Here is a 15,920-nt window from a genome sequence, read left to right as displayed (position 1 = left end):
GAACTGTGGACCGTCTCGGAGGTTCCGGACTGGGGACCATCTCTGGAGGTTCTGGACTGTGGACCGTCGCGAAGCTCTGGACTGGGGACCGTCGCCTTAAGTTCTGGAACGGGAAGGCGCGCTGGAGGCCTGATGCGTGGGGCCGGTCCACAGGTGTCACCGGATTGGTGACACGCACCTCGGGGCGGGGCGAGGAGGAGAAACAGGACGTACTGGGCTGTGAAGAGGCGCTGGAGGCCTGGTGCGTGAGCCGGTCCACAGGTGTCACCGGATTGGTCTGACCTCAGGGCGAGGGCGAGGAGGAGAAACAGGACGCACCGGGCTGTGAAGACGCGCTGGAGGCCTGGTGCGTGGGGGCCGGCACAACACGACAGATGACCACCTTCACATGGCGAGTGACATTTCCTGTTAGTACAGACAGAGAGAGTGTTAAGTAGTTAGACAGAGAGTGTTAATGGGTACAGCTGGTACCTCCTTTGTTTAGGGACACATTATTCCATTCCTGTTAGTCATATGTCTGTGGAACTTGTTCAGTTTATGTCTCAGTTGTTGAATCTTGTTATGTTCATACAAATATTTACACATGTTCAGTTTGATGAAAATAAGCACAGTTGACAGTGAGAGAGGAAGTTTCTATTTATTTGCTGAGTTTATGTGTGTGTGTGTGTGTGTGTGTGTGTGTGTGTGTGTGTGTGTGTGTGTGTGTGTGTGTGTGTGTGTGTGTGTGTGTGTGTAGTGTGTGTGTGCGTTGTTAGTGGGTAATAGAAAGTCACCACCCATTTTCAAAAATGTTCACCTTTTGTTGTCTTACAGCCTGAAATGAAAACACATCAAATCAGACTTTTTATGGCTTTATTTACACACAGTAACACAAAATATCCAAGTGAGACAACAAAAGGTGAACATTTTTGAAAAGGGGTGATGACTTTCTATACCCACTGTATATGTGTGTTATCATTCATTCTGTTGGTGTGTGGTTGTGTGTGTGTGTGTGTGTGTGTGTTGTGTGTGTGGTTGTGTGTGTGTGTGTGTGTGTGGGTTGTGTGTGTGTGTGTGTGTGTGTGTGTGTGTGTGTGTGTGTGTGTGTGTGTGTGTGTGTGTGTGTGTGTGTGTGGTTGTGTGTGTGTGTGTGTGTGTGTGTGTGTGTGTGTGTGTGTGTGCTGTGTGTGTGTGTGGTTGTGTGTGCTTGTGTGTGTGTGTGTGTGTGTGTGTGTGTGTGGTTGTGTGTGTGTGTGTGTGTGTGTGTGTGTGTGTGTGTGTGTGTGTGTGTGTGTTGTGTAGATGACAGAGAGCCTGATGACCATAGCCTATGACAACGGAGTGAACCTGTTTGACACAGCAGAGGTTTACGCTTCAGGAAGGTACGCTACTCTCTCTCTCTCTCCCTCTCTCTCCCTCTCTATCTTTCTCTCTTTCTCCCTTCTCTATCTCTTTCCTCCCTCCCTCTCTATCTCTCTCTCCATCTCTCTCTCTCTCTCTATCTCTCTCTCTCTCTCTCTCTCTCCATCTCTCTCTCTCTCCCTCTCTATCTCTCTCTCTCCCTCTATCTCTCTATCTTTCTCTCCCCTTCTCCACCCAGTAGGCAAATAATTCATAGATGGCTAAATGTAGTGATGTGTCTCTGTCTCTCTGTCTCTCTCTCTCTCTCTCTCTCTCTCTCTCTCTGTCTCTCTCTCTCTCTCTCTCTCTCTCTCAGGGCTGAGACGACTCTGGGTAAAATCCTTAAGAAGAAGGAATGGAGGTGAGGCCCATCCTCTTACACTCTTTCACTTATTCTCTCCATCCATCTCAGTCACTGATGGTGACAGCTCAGCAATAATACTGAAATAATGTCTACCCCTCTCTCCTCCTTCGCTCAATCTAATACCTTTCTTCTCCCCCCTCTCCCCCTCACCCCTCTCTCTCCTCTCTCTCTTCCTTTTCTCTCTTTCTCTTCCCCTCTCTCCCTCACCCCTTTCTCTCTCTCCCCCTCTCCCCCTCTCCCACCTCTCTCTCTCCCTTCTTTCTCCTCCCTCCCTCTCTCTATCCTCCCTCTATTTCTCTCTCTCCCCCTCTCTTTCTCTCTCTATCCTCCTCCACCTCTCTCTCCCCTCTTCCCCCTCTCTCCCCTCTTTCTCTCTCTATCCTCCCTCTATTTCTCTCTCCCCCCCTCTCTTTCTCTCTCTATCCTCCCTCCACCTCTCTCTCCCCCCCTCTCTTTCTCTTCCTCCCTCTCTTTCTCTCTCTATCCTCCTCTATTTCTCTCTCTCCCCTCTCTCCTCTCTCTCTTCCCCCTCTCTCTCTCTCTCTCCCCTCTCTTTCTCCTCCCTCCGTCTCTCTATCCTCCCTCTATTTCTCTCTCCCCTCTATTTATCTCTCTCCCCTCTCTTCTCCCCCTCCCACCTCTCTCTCCTCTCTTTCTCATCCCTCTCTCTCTCTATCCTCCCTCTATTTCTCTCTCTCCCCCTCTCTTCCCCCTCTCTTTCTCTCTCTCTCTCTATCCTCCCTCTATTTCTCTCTCTCTCCCCCCTCTCTTTCTCCTCCCTCCCTCTCTATCCCCTCTCTCTCCTCTCTCTCTCCCCCTTTCTTTCTCTCTCTATCCTCCCTCCCTATTTCTCTCTCCCCCTCTTTCTCTCTCTCTCCCCCTCTTCCCCCTCTCCCACCTCTCTCTATCCTCCCTCTCTTTCTCCTCCCTCCCTCTCTCTATCCCCTCTCCCACCTCTCTCTCTCCCCCTCTCTTTTTCTCTCTCTCTCCATCAGGAGGTCTAGTTATGTGTGACTACTAAGATCTACTGGGGAGGACAGTAAGTGTCTCCTAAAAGCAGATGTTTAATAGTTTGACTCTGTCTCTTAAATCAGTTATTGTGTATCTGTTGGAAATGTCTTTTAACCTTAAAGGGATAGTTCAGGATTTTGGAAATGAAGCCCTTTAACTGACCCAGAGTCAGATGAACTAGTGGATACCATTTGTATGTCTCTGTGTCCAGTATGAAGGAAGTTAGAGGTTGTTTCATGTGGCTCAGTTGGTAGAGCATAGTGCTTCGCGATGCCAGGTTGTAAGGTTCAATTCCCACGCGGGACCATAACAAAATATATGCTCTGGATAAGAGTGTTTTTTAAAATGTAGTTTCCCCGAAACAATGAAGCAATGGAACAGCTAGCAGCATCGAGAGCTACGAGCTCATCTGACTCTCGAGAAGAAGATAAAGCTACATTCCAAAACTTTAACCTGAGAGAATGTCCAAAAGAGGCCATTTATTTATTTCACGCTTATTTAACCAGGTTAGGCTAGTTGAGAACAAGTCCCTTATTTTAACCAGGTTAGGTTAGTTGAGAACAAGTCCTTTATTTAACCAGGTTAGCTAGTTGAGAACAAGTCCTTCTATTTAACCAGGTTAGGCTAAGTTGAGAACAAGTCCCATTTATTTAACCAGGTAGAAGCTAGTTGAGAACAAGTCCTTTATTTAACCAGGGTAGGCTAGTTGAGAACAAGTCCTTTATTTAACCAGGTTAGGCTAGTTGAGAACAAGTCCTTTATTTAACCAGGTTAGGCTAGTTGGAGAACAAGTCCTTTATTTAACCAGGTTAGACTAGTTGGAGAACAAGTCCTTTTATTTAACCAGGTTAGGTTAGTTGAGAACAAGTCCTTTATTTAACCAGGTTAGGCTAGTTGGAGAACAAGTCCTTTATTTAACCAGGGTAGGCTAGTTGGAGAACAAGTCCTATTTAACCAGGTTAGGCTAGTTGGAGAACAAGTCCTTTATTTAACCAGGATAGGCTAGTTGAGAACAAGTCCTTTATTTAACCAGGTTAGGCTAGTTGAGAACAAGTCCTTTATTTAACCAGGTTAGGCTAGTTGGAGAACAAGTCCTTTATTTAACCAGGTTAGGCTAGTTGAGAACGAGTCCTTTATTTAACCAGGTTAGGCTAGTTGAGAACGAGTCCTTTATTTAACCAGGTTAGGCTAGTTGAGAACGAGTCCTTTATTTAACCAGGTTAGGCTAGTTGAGAACGAGTCCTTTATTTAACCAGGTTAGGCTAGTTGAGAACGAGTCCTTTATTTAACCAGGTTAGGCTAGTTGAGAACGAGTCCTTTATTTAACCAGGTTAGGCTAGTTGAGAACGAGTCCTTTATTTAACCAGGTTAGGCTAGTTGAGAACGAGTCCTTTATTTAACCAGGTTAGGCTAGTTGAGAACCAAAGTCCTTTATTTAACCAGGTTAGGCTAGTTGAGAACAAGTCCTTTATTTAACCAGGTTAGGTTAGTTGGAGAACAAGTCCTTTATTTAACCAGGTTAGGCTAGTTGAGAACAAGTCCTTTATTTAACCAGGTTAGGCTAGTTGAGAACAAGTCCTTTATTTAACCAGGTTAGGCTAGTTGAGAACAAGTCCTTTATTTAACCAGGTAGGCTAGTTGAGAACAAGTCCTTTATTTGACCAGGTGGCTAGTTGAGAACAAGTCCTTTATTTAACCAGGTTAGGCTAGTTGAGAACAAGTCCTTTATTTAACCAGGTTAGGCTAGTTGAGAACAAGTCCTTTATTTAACCAGGTTAGACTAGTTGAGAACAAGTCCTTTATTTAACCAGGTTAGGCTAGTTGGAGAACAAGTCCTTTATTTAACCAGGTTAGGCTAGTTGAGAACAAGTCCTTTATTTAACCAGGTAGGCTAGTTGAGAACAAGTCCTTTATTTAACCAGGTAGGCTAGTTGAGAACAAGTTCTCATTTGCAACTGCGACCTGGCCAAAATAAAGCATAGCGGTTCGACAAACACACAGTAACACATGGGATAAACAAAACATACAGTCAATAATACAGTAGAAAAAAGTCTATATACAGTGAGTGCAAATGAGGTAAGATAAGGCAATAAATAGGCCATGGTGGAGAAGTAATTACAATATAACAATTAAACATTGGATTGGTAGATGTGCAGAAGATGAATGTGCAAGTAGACATACTGGGGTTGCAAAGGAGCAAGATAAATAAATAAATAAATAAATAAATACAATATGGGGATGAGGTAGTTGGATGGGCTGTTTACAGATGGGCTGTGTACAGGTGCAGTGATCTGTGCGCTGCTCTGACAGCTGGTGCTTAAAGTTAGTGAGGGAGATATGAGTCTCCAGCTTCAGTGATTTTTGCAGTTCGTTCCAGTCATTGGCAGCAGAGAACTGGAAGGAAAGGCGGCCAAAGGAGGAATTGGCTTTGGGGGTGACCAGTGAGATATACCTGCTGGAGCGCGTGCTACGAGTGGGTGCTGCTATGGTACCAGTGAACTGAGATAAGGCGGGGCTTTACCTAGCAGAGACTTGTAGATGACTTGGAGCAAGTGGGTTTGGCGACGAGTATGAAGCGAGGGCCAGCCAACGAGCATACAGGGTCGCAGTGGTGGGTGCAGAATATAGGGCTTTGGTGACAAAACAGATGGCACTGTGATAGACTGCATCCAATTTGTTGAGTAGAGTGTTGGAGGCTATTTTGTAAATGACATCGCCAAAGTCGAGGATCGGTAGGATGGTCAGTTTTACGAGGGTATGTTTGTCAGCATCAGTGAAGGATGCTTTGTTGCGAAATAGGAAGCCGATTCTAGATTTAATTTTGGATTGGAGATGCATAATATGAGTCTGGAAGGAGAGTTTACAGTCTAACCAGACACCTAGATATTTGTAGTTGTCCACATATTCTAAGTCAGAGTGAGGGGCAGGTGCGGGCAGTGATCGGTTGAAGAGCATGCATTTAGTTTTAGTTGCATTTAAGAGCAGTTGGAGGCCACGGAAGGAGAGTTGTATGGCATTGAAGCTCCGTCTGGAGGTTAGTTAACATAGTGTCCAAAGAAGGGCCAGATGTATACCAGAATGGTGTCGTGCTCCATAGAGGTGGATCAAGGAATCACCAGCAGCAAGAGCGACATCATTGATATATACAGGGAAGAGAGTTGGCCCGAGAATTGAACCCTGTGGCACCCCTATAGAGACTGCCAGAGGTCCGGACAACAGGCCCTCCGATTTGACACACTGAACTCTGTCTGAGAACTAGTTGGTGAACCAGGCGAGGCAGTCATTTGAGAAACCAAGGCTGTCGAGTCTGCCAATAAGAATGTGGTGATAACAGAGTCGAAAGCCTTGTCCAGGTCGATAAATATGGCTGCACAGTAATGTCTCTTATCGATGGCGGTTATGATATCATTTAGGACCTTGAGCGTGGCTGAGGTGCACCCATAACCAGCTCTGAAACCAGATTGCATAGCAGAGAAGGTACGGTGGGATTCGAAATGGTCAGTAATCTGTTTGTTAATTAACTTGGCTTTCGAAGAACTTAGAAAGGCAGGGGCAGGATAGAGATATAGGTCTGTAACAGTTCGGGTTTAGAGTGTCTCCCCTTTTGTACATTTACATTCGTCATTTAGCAGACGCTCTTATCCAGAGCGACTTACAGTAGAGTGCATACATTTTATAAAAAATATTATTATTATTATTATTTTTAAATACTGGCCCCCGTGGAATCGAACCCACAACACTGGCGTTGCAAGCGCCATGCTCTACCAACTGAGCTACAGTGGGACTTTATAGAGGTGACCACGGCAGCTTTCTAATCTATGGGAATCTCAGACGATACGAAAGAGGTTGAACAGGCTAGTAATAGGGTTGCAACAATTTTGGCGGATAATTTTAGAAAGAGAGGGGTCCAGTTTGTCTAGCCCGGCTGATTTGTAGTGGGTCCAGATTTTGCAGCTCTTTCAGAACAGCTATCCTCTGGATTTGGGTGAAGGGAGAAATGGGGGAGGCTTGGACGAGTTGCTGTGGGCAGTGCAGGGCTTTTGATTGGTTAGGGGTAGCCAGGTGGAAAGCATGGCCAGCTGTAGAAAAATACTTATTGAAATTATCAATTATAGTTGGATTTACCGGTGGTGACAGTGTTTCCTAGCCTCAGAGCAGTGGGCAGCTGGGAGGAGGTGCTCTTATTCTCCATGGACTTTACAGGGTCCCAGAACTTTTGAGTTTGTGCTACAGGATGCAAATTTCTGCTTGAAAAAAAGCTAGCATTAGCTTTCCTAACTGCCTGTGTATATTGGTTCCTAACTTCCCTGAAAAGTTGCATTCACGGGGGCTATTCGATGCTAATGCAGAACGCCACAGGATGTTTTTTGTGCTTGTCAAGGGCAGTCAAGTCTGGAGTGAACCAAGGACTATATCTGTTCCTGGTTCTACAGTTTTCGAAAGGGGCATGCTTATTTAAGATGGTGAGGAAGGCACTTTTAAAGAATAACCAGCATCCTCTACTGACGGGATGAGGTCAATATCCTTCCAGGATATCCGGGCCAGGTCGATTAGAAAGGCTTGGTCGCTGAAGTGTTTTTTTGGGAGCGTTTGACAGTGATGAGTGGAGGTCGTTTGACCGCTGACCCATTACGGATGCAGGCAATGAGGCAGTGATCGCTGAGATCTTGGTTGAAAACAGCAGAGGTGCATTTGGAGGGCAAGTTGGTTAGGATGAAATCTATGAGGGTGCCCGTTTTTACGGATTTTGGGTTGTACCTGGTAGGTTCATTGATAATTTGTGTGAGATTGAGGGCATCAAGCTTAGATTGTAGGATGGCTGGGGTGTTAAGCATGTCCCAGTTTAGGTCACCTAGTAGCACGAGCTCAGAAGATAGATGGGGGGCAATCAGTTCACATATGGTGTCCAGAGCACAGCTGGGGGGCAGAGGGCGGTCTATAGCAAGCGACAACGGTGAGAGACTTGTTTCTGGAAAGGTGGATTTTTAAAAGTAGAAGCTCAAATTGTTTGGGTAAGGTCTGGACAATAAGGTCTGGACAATAAGGTCTAACTGAACACTAAGCCATAACTTCCCTCTTACTTCCTGTGAAGGGCGGAGACGGAGAGAGGGTTGTCTCGAAACACATCATTGAAGGTATGACATCACTTCCTCCTCACAGAGCTATGTCCACTAGCTAAGTGACATCGATCAGCTGACAGCTCAGAACATAGAGGAAAGAGAGACCAAGCAGAAAGAGAGGGATTGAGGGTCATAGAAGAGCAGAGGGAGAAGAGAGGGATTGAGGGTCAAAGGAGAGCAAAGGGAGAAGAGAGGGATTGAGGGTCATAGAAGAGCAGAGGGATTGAGGGTCATAGGAAAGAGCAAGAGGGGAGAGGAGAGGGAATGAGGGAGAAAGGAGAGCAGAGGGATTGAGGGTCAAAGGAGAGCAGAGGGATTGAGGGTCAAAGGAGAGCAGAGGGAGAGGAGAGGGAATGAGGGAGAAAGGAGGCAGAGGGATTGAGGGGAGAAAAGAAGTGATAAATATCATAGTGATGATGTCATAGTGATGATGTAGTGTGAAAAATGGCATAGCGATAATCTAGTGATGTTATAGTGATGTAGTGATGATGTCATAGTGATGATGTCATAGTGATATCATAGCGATAATGTCATAGCGATGATGTAGTGAAAATATCACAGTTTTGTCAGTGATGATGTCGTAGTGATGATGTCATAGCTATGATGTCATCACTGTGTTCCAGGTCTGAGGGAATCTCTGTCTCATAGTGATGTTAGAACGATGATTTAATAATGACGTATGATGTCATAGCAATGATGTCATCACTGTGTTCCAGGTCTGAGGGATTCTCTGTCTCACTAGTGATGTTAGATGATGTCATTACTGTGTTCCAGGTCTGAGGGATTCTCTGTCTCATAGTGATGTTAGATGATGTCATCACTGTGTTCCAGGTCTGAGGATTCTCTGTCTCATAGTGATGTTAGATGATGTCATAGCTATGATGTCATCACTGTGTTCCAGGTCTGAGGGATTCTCTGTCTCGGCTGCAATTGGAGTATGTTGACATCGTCTTCGCTAACCGCACAGACATCAACTCACCTATGGAGGGTAATAACCACAACTATGGTTTAACTGGACAGATTGGACAGTAGAGACAAGACTGACAGGACAGTAGAGACAAGACTGATAGGACAGTAGAGACAAGACTGATAGGATAGTAGAGACAAGACTGACAGGACAGTAGAGACAAGACTGATAGGACAGTAGAGACAAGACTGATAGGATAGTAGAGACAAGACTGATAGGACAGTAGAGACAAGACTGATAGGACAGTAGAGACAAGACTGCTAGGACAGTAGAGACGAGACTGATAGGACAGTAGAGACGAGACTGATAGGACAGCAGAGACGAGACTGATAGGACAGTAGAGACGAGACTGATAGGACAGTGGAGACGAGACTGATAGGACAGTAGAGTCGAGACTGACAGGACAGTGAGACAAGACTGCCAGGACAGTAGAGACAAGACTGCCAGGACAGTAGAGTCGAAGCCTGATAATACATTAGAGACAAGACTGACAGGGCAGTATAGATTAGTTTGGGTGGCTCTATCCAATCAAATCTGGTTTAACCCCTTCCCTGCTGTTGAGGTTGTGAGGTCTAACCCTGTGTGCTGTAGAGGTTGTGAGGTCTAACCCTGTGTGCTGTTGAGGTTGTGAGGTCTAACCCTGTGTGCTGTAGAGGTTGTGAGGTGTAACCCTGTGTGTGTCTGTAGAGGATGTGAGGTCTAACCCTGTGTGTTGTAGAGGTTGTGAGGTGTAACCCTGTGTGTGTCTGTAGAGGTTGTGAGGTCTAACCCTGTGTGTGTTGTAGAGGTTGTGAGGTCTAACCCTGTGTGTGTTGTAGAGGTTGTGAGGTCTAACCCTGTGTGTGCTGTAGAGGTTGTGAGGTCTAACCCTGTGTGCTGTAGAGGTTGTGAGGTGTAACCCTGTGTGTGTCTGTAGAGGATGTGAGGTCTAACCCTGTGTGCTGTAGAGGTTGTGAGGGTCTAACCCTGTGTGCTGTAGAGATTGTGAGGTGTAACCCTGTGTGTGTCTGTAGAGGATGTGAGGTCTAACCCTGTGTGTTGTAGAGGTTGTGAGGTCTAACCCTGTGTGCTGTAGAGGTTGTGAGGTGTAACCCTGTGTGTGTCTGTAGAGGATGTGAGGTCTAACCCTGTGTGTCTGTAGAGGTTGTGAGGTCTAACCCTGTGTGTCTGTAGAGGTTGTGAGGTCTAACCCTGTGTGTGTCTGTAGAGGTTGTGAGGTCTAACCCTGTGTGTGCTGTAGAGGTTGTGAGGTCTAACCCTGTGTGTCTGTAGAGGATGTGAGGTCTAACCCTGTGTGTCTGTAGAGGTTGTGAGGTCTAACCCTGTGTGTTGTAGAGGTTGTGAGGTCTCAACCCTGTGTGTTGTAGAGGTTGTGAGGTCTAACCCTGTGTGTTGTAGAGGTTGTGAGGTCTAACCCTGTGTGTGTCTGTAGAGGTTGTGAGGTCTAACCCTGTGTGTTGTAGAGGTTGTGAGGTCTAACCCTGTGTGTGTGTGTGTTGTAGAGGTGGTGAGGGCGATGACGTTTGTAATCAACCATGGCATGGCCATGTACTGGGGCACGTCACGATGGAGCGCCATGGAGATCATGGTGAGGATGACCTTTAACCCTAATCCATTCACCATCTGACCTTAGTCTTAACCTTAACCCTAACCCTAATCCATTCACCATCTAACCTGACCTTAGTCCTAACCTAACCCTAACCCTTAACCCTTAACCCCAACCTTAACCTTAACCCTAACCTTAACCCAACCTTAACCCAACCCTTAACCCCAACCCTTAACCCCAACCCTAACCCTAACCTTAACCCCAACCCTAACCCTAACCCTTAACCCTAACCCTTAAACCTAACCCTAACCCTAACCTTAACCTTAACCCTAACCCTTAACCCTAACCCTAACCTTAACCCTAACCTTAACCTGAACCCCAACCTTAACCCTAACCCAACCCTAACCTAACCTGCAACCTTAACCCTAACCTTAACCCTAACCCTAACCCTTAACCCCTAACCCTAACCTTAACCCTAACCCTAACCCTAACCCTAACCTTAACCCTAACCTTAACCCTAACCTTAACGCCTAACCTTAACCCTAACCTTAACCCTAACCCTAACCCTGAACCTCTAACCCTAACCCAAACCCAAACCCTAACCCTAACCTAACCCTAACCCTAACCCTAACCTTAACCCTAACCCTAACCCTAACCCAAACCCAAACCCTAACCTTAACCCTAACCCGTCCCATCGTTTCAGATCGTGGGAGTGAATCAGTATATTGACTCCTTTCTCAACCCCTGATCTCAGAAGCAGCCAGACTATGTAAAGGATACCTATGCATTTGTTAATAAACTTAGAGAAATGGAATTCCCTTCTGGAGCAATGTTATTCCCGATTGATGTAGACTCGCTATACACTAATTCCGACACTCAGCTAGGACTTAAGGCAATTAGGGACATTTTCCAAAAATACAGGGATCCAAATAGACCAAATGTGAGGCTATCCTTTCTCTCTTAAAACTTGGACTAACGCGAAATGACTTTGCATTTGATTCTAAACACTACGTACTTTAATCTCAGGTACTGCAATGGGGAAGGAGTTTGCTCCTGCGTACGCCAACATTTACATGGCCGACTGGGAGCAGACTGTCTTCCCCAAGCGCAAAAACCTCCATCCATATATTGACGCGTTACTTGTATCTTTGGGGTTTGGTGCCATGTGGTGGGGGAGTTTAAACTTAATAAATATTTTGAATGGATTTCACCACTCGATTACACTACACCCAGGGATTACAGTACACCCAGGGATTACACTACACCCAGGGATTACACTACACCCAGGGATTACAGTACACCCAGGGATTACACTACACCCAGGGATTACACTACACCCAGGGATTACACTACACCCAGGGTTGGGCAGTAACACATAACATATAAGGGATTACACTACAGTACACCCAGGGTTAGGGAGTAACAGATTACATATAAGGGATTACACTACACCCAGGGTTGGGGAGTAACACATAACATATAAGGGATTACACTACAGTACACCCAGGGTTAGGGAGTAACAGATTACATATAAGGGATTACAGTACACCCAGGGTTGGGGAGTAACAGATTACATATAAGGGATTACACTACACCCAGGGTTGGGGAGTAACAGATTACATGTGAGGGATTACAGCACACCCAGGGTTAGGGAGTAACAGATTACATATAAGGGATTACAGTACACCCAGGGTTAGGGAGTAACAGATTACATATAAGGGATTACAGTACACCCAGGGTTGGGGAGTAACAGATTACATGTGAGGGATTACAGTACACCCAGGGTTGGGGAGTAACAGATTACATGTGAGGGATTACAGTACACCCAGGGTTAGGGAGTAACAGATTACATATAAGGGATTACAGTACACCCAGGGTTGGGGAGTAACAGATTACATGTGAGGGATTACAGTACACCCAGGGTTGGGGAGTAACAGATTACATGTGAGGGATTACAGTACACCCAGGGTTGGGGAGTAACAGATTACATGTGAGGGATTACAGTACACCCAGGGTTGGGGAGTAACAGATTACATGTGAGTGATTACAGTACACCCAGGGTTGGGGAGTAACAGATTACATATAAGGGATTACACTTCACCCAGGGTTAGGGAGTAACAGATTACATGTGAGGGATTACACTACACCCAGGGTTGAGGAGTAACAGATTACATATAAGGGATTACAGTACACCCAGGGTTGGGGAGTAACAGATTACATGTGAGGGATTACACTACACCCAGGGTTAGGGAGTAACAGATTACATGTGAGGGATTACAGTACACCCAGGGTTGGGGAGTAACAGATTACATATAAGGGATTACAGTACACCCAGGGTTGGGGAGTAACAGATTACATGTGAGGGATTACACTTCACCCAGGGTTGGGGAGTAACAGATTACATGTGAGGGATTACACTTCACCCAGGGTTGGGGAGTAACAGATTACATGTGAGGGATTACAGTACACCCAGGGTTAGGGAGTAACAGATTACATATAAGGGATTACAGTACACCCAGGGTTAGGGAGTAACAGATTACATATAAGGGATTACAGTACACCCAGGGTTAGGGAGTAACAGATTACATATAAGGGATTACACTACACCCAGGGTTGGGGAGTAACAGATTACATATAAGGGATTACACTACACCCAGGGTTAGGGAGTAACAGATTACATGTGAGGGATTACAGTACACCCAGGGTTAGGGAGTAACAGATTACATGTGAGGGATTACAGTACACCCAGGGTTGGGGAGTAACAGATTACATGTGAGGGATTACACTACACCCAGGGTTGGGGAGTAACAGATTACATATAAGGGATTACACTACACCCAGGGTTGGGGAGTAACAGATTACATGTGAGGGATTACAGTACACCCAGGGTTAGGGAGTAACAGATTACATATAAGGGATTACAGTACACCCAGGGTTAGGGAGTAACATATTACATATAAGGGATTACACTACACCCAGGGTTGGGGAGTAACAGATTACATATAAGGGATTACACTACACCCAGGGTTAGGGAGTAACAGATTACATGTGAGGGATTACAGTACACCCAGGGTTGGGGTAACAGATTACATGTGAGGGATTACAGTACACCCAGGGTTGGGGAGTAACAGATTACATGTGAGGGATTACACTACACCCAGGGTTGGGGAGTAACAGATTACATATAAGGGATTACACTACACCCAGGGTTGGGGAGTAACAGATTACATGTGAGGGATTACAGTACACCCAGGGTTGGGGAGTAACAGATTACATGTGAGGGATTACACTACACCCAGGGTTGGGGAGTAACAGATTACATATAAGGGATTACACTACACCCAGGGTTGGGGAGTAACAGATTACATATAAGGGATTACACTGCACCCAGGGTTGGGGAGTAACAGATTACATGTGAGGGATTACACTTCACCCAGGGTTAGGGAGTAACATACTCCAGACCAGTTGGATGTACAATATAGAAACAGGGCAGAAAGTTGCAATACTCCCGTGCAACCCACGGATTGATACCACCCTAACCCCCTAACCCCTAACCCCCTAACCCTAACCTAACCCCTAACCCTAACCTAACCCTAACCCTAACCCAACCCACGGTTTGATGCCAACAATAACCTAACCCTTAACCCCTAACCCTAACCCTTAACCCCTAACCCTTAACTCCCTAACCCCAACCCCTAACCCCTAACCCTAACCCTAACCCCCAACCCCTAACCCCAACCCTAACCCTTAACCCCTAACCCTAACCCTTAACCCTAACCCTAACTCCTAACCCTAACCCTTAACCCCAACCCCTAACCCTTACCCTAACCCCTACCCCTAACCCCTAACCCTCAACTCCTAACCCCAACCCAACCCCTACCCCTACCCCCTAACCCTAACCCTAACCCCTAACCCTACGCCTAGCCCCTAACCCCTAACCCTAACCTGCCCTAACCCCTAACCCCTAACCCTCATGATTTGAAGTGTGATTCTTCTCATTTTCAGTTTAGAAGTCTATGTAGCATTCCTTTCCTTCCTTTCTAACATTTCTGTGTCACTTCCTCACTGTGTGTGTGTGTGTGTGTGTGTGTGTGTGTGTGTGTGTGTGTGTAGGAGGCATACTCAGTAGCACGACAGTTTAATCTCATCCCTCCAGTGTGTGAGCAGGCAGAATACCACTACTACCACAGAGACAAGGTGGAGGTCCAGCTACCTGAACTATACCACAAGATAGGTAAGGTACACACACACACACACACACACACACACACACACACACACACACACACACACACACACACACACACACACACACACACACACACACACACACACACACACACACACACCAGTGGCTCTCTTAGCACAAACAAATAAGAATATAAAAGACAGATAATTCGGCTACAGTAGAGGGAGAGAGGTTACAGGAGAAAAGGATGGTGGACTAGGTGGAGAATCAGACTGCTACCGTAGAAGGGAGAGAGGTTACAGGAGAAAAGGATGGTGGACTAGGTGGAGAATCAGACTGCTACCGTAGAAGGGAGAGAGGTTACAGGAGAAAAGGATGGTGGACTAGGTGGAGAATCAGATCTCCTGGAGACTTACCCTCCTGTAGCTTGTCAGCCATCTAGTTTTAGAATCAGGTGCACTAGATTAGGGATGGAGGAAAACGTAGAAAATGGTAACTCTCCGAGAGAGCCCTGTATCAGATCATACTGTGGATTCCATCTTCTTCTGGTCATCCCTCACCGTGGTACTCCAGATCTCTGGGCCCTGATTGGGTCATCCTCATCGTGGTCCTCCAGATCTCTGGGCCCTGATTGGGTCATCCTCATCGTGGTACTCCAGATCTCTGGGCCCTGATTGGGTCATCCTCATCGTGGTCCTCCAGATCTCTGGGCCCTGATTGGGTCATCCTCATCGTGGTACTCCAGATCTCTGGGGCCTGATTGGGTCATCCTCATCGTGGTACTCCAGATCTCTGGGCCCTGATTGGGTCATCCTCATCGTGGTCCTCCAGATCTCTGGGGCCCTGATTGGGTCATCCTCATCGTGGTCCTCCAGATCTCTGGGGGCCTGATTGGGTCATCCTCATCGTGGTCCTCCAGATCTCTGGGGCCTGATTGGGTCATCCTCATCGTGGTCCTCCAGATCTCTGGGGCCTGATTGGGTCATCCTCATCGTGGTCCTCCAGATCTCTGGGCCCTGATTGGTGACACACTTCTTCCACAGCCCCAGCGAACACACCCTGAATAAACTAATTGCATTCGAGAACTAGTTGATAGACTGTCACTGTGATCACCTGAAAAAAACTTAAATAATGTCACAATTACTTGTTTGCAAACTATAGCAGCACAGAAATGAAAACAAACAAACAAACAATGCTCTCATATCTAATTTACATGCTTGAGGCTGGCAAAGAAACAAAACACATAGAGGTGAGTTATAGTCAATCTGTTCAGAGTTGGATCTCGTCTACATACAGTGGGCAGGGCGAGGTGAGGTGGGGATTGGGATTAGTCTCGATACAAC

The 15,920-nt window shown here is 46.3% G+C and overlaps 1 pseudogene; it reads left to right on the top strand.

Annotated features, from left to right (window-relative positions):
- The first annotated feature begins 1,281 nt into the window (after nucleotides 1-1,281).
- The window catches only part of LOC106592228 (voltage-gated potassium channel subunit beta-3-like), a 41,490-nt pseudogene continuing 26,851 nt past the window's right edge, over nucleotides 1,282-15,920 (top strand).

Source organism: Salmo salar, chromosome ssa07 (assembly GCF_905237065.1).
Source record: "Salmo salar chromosome ssa07, Ssal_v3.1, whole genome shotgun sequence".
In the NCBI taxonomy this organism is placed as follows: domain Eukaryota; kingdom Metazoa; phylum Chordata; class Actinopteri; order Salmoniformes; family Salmonidae; genus Salmo; species Salmo salar.
Note: the sequence above shows the minus strand (reverse complement) of the source record. Positions and strands in the feature narration are given on the sequence as shown.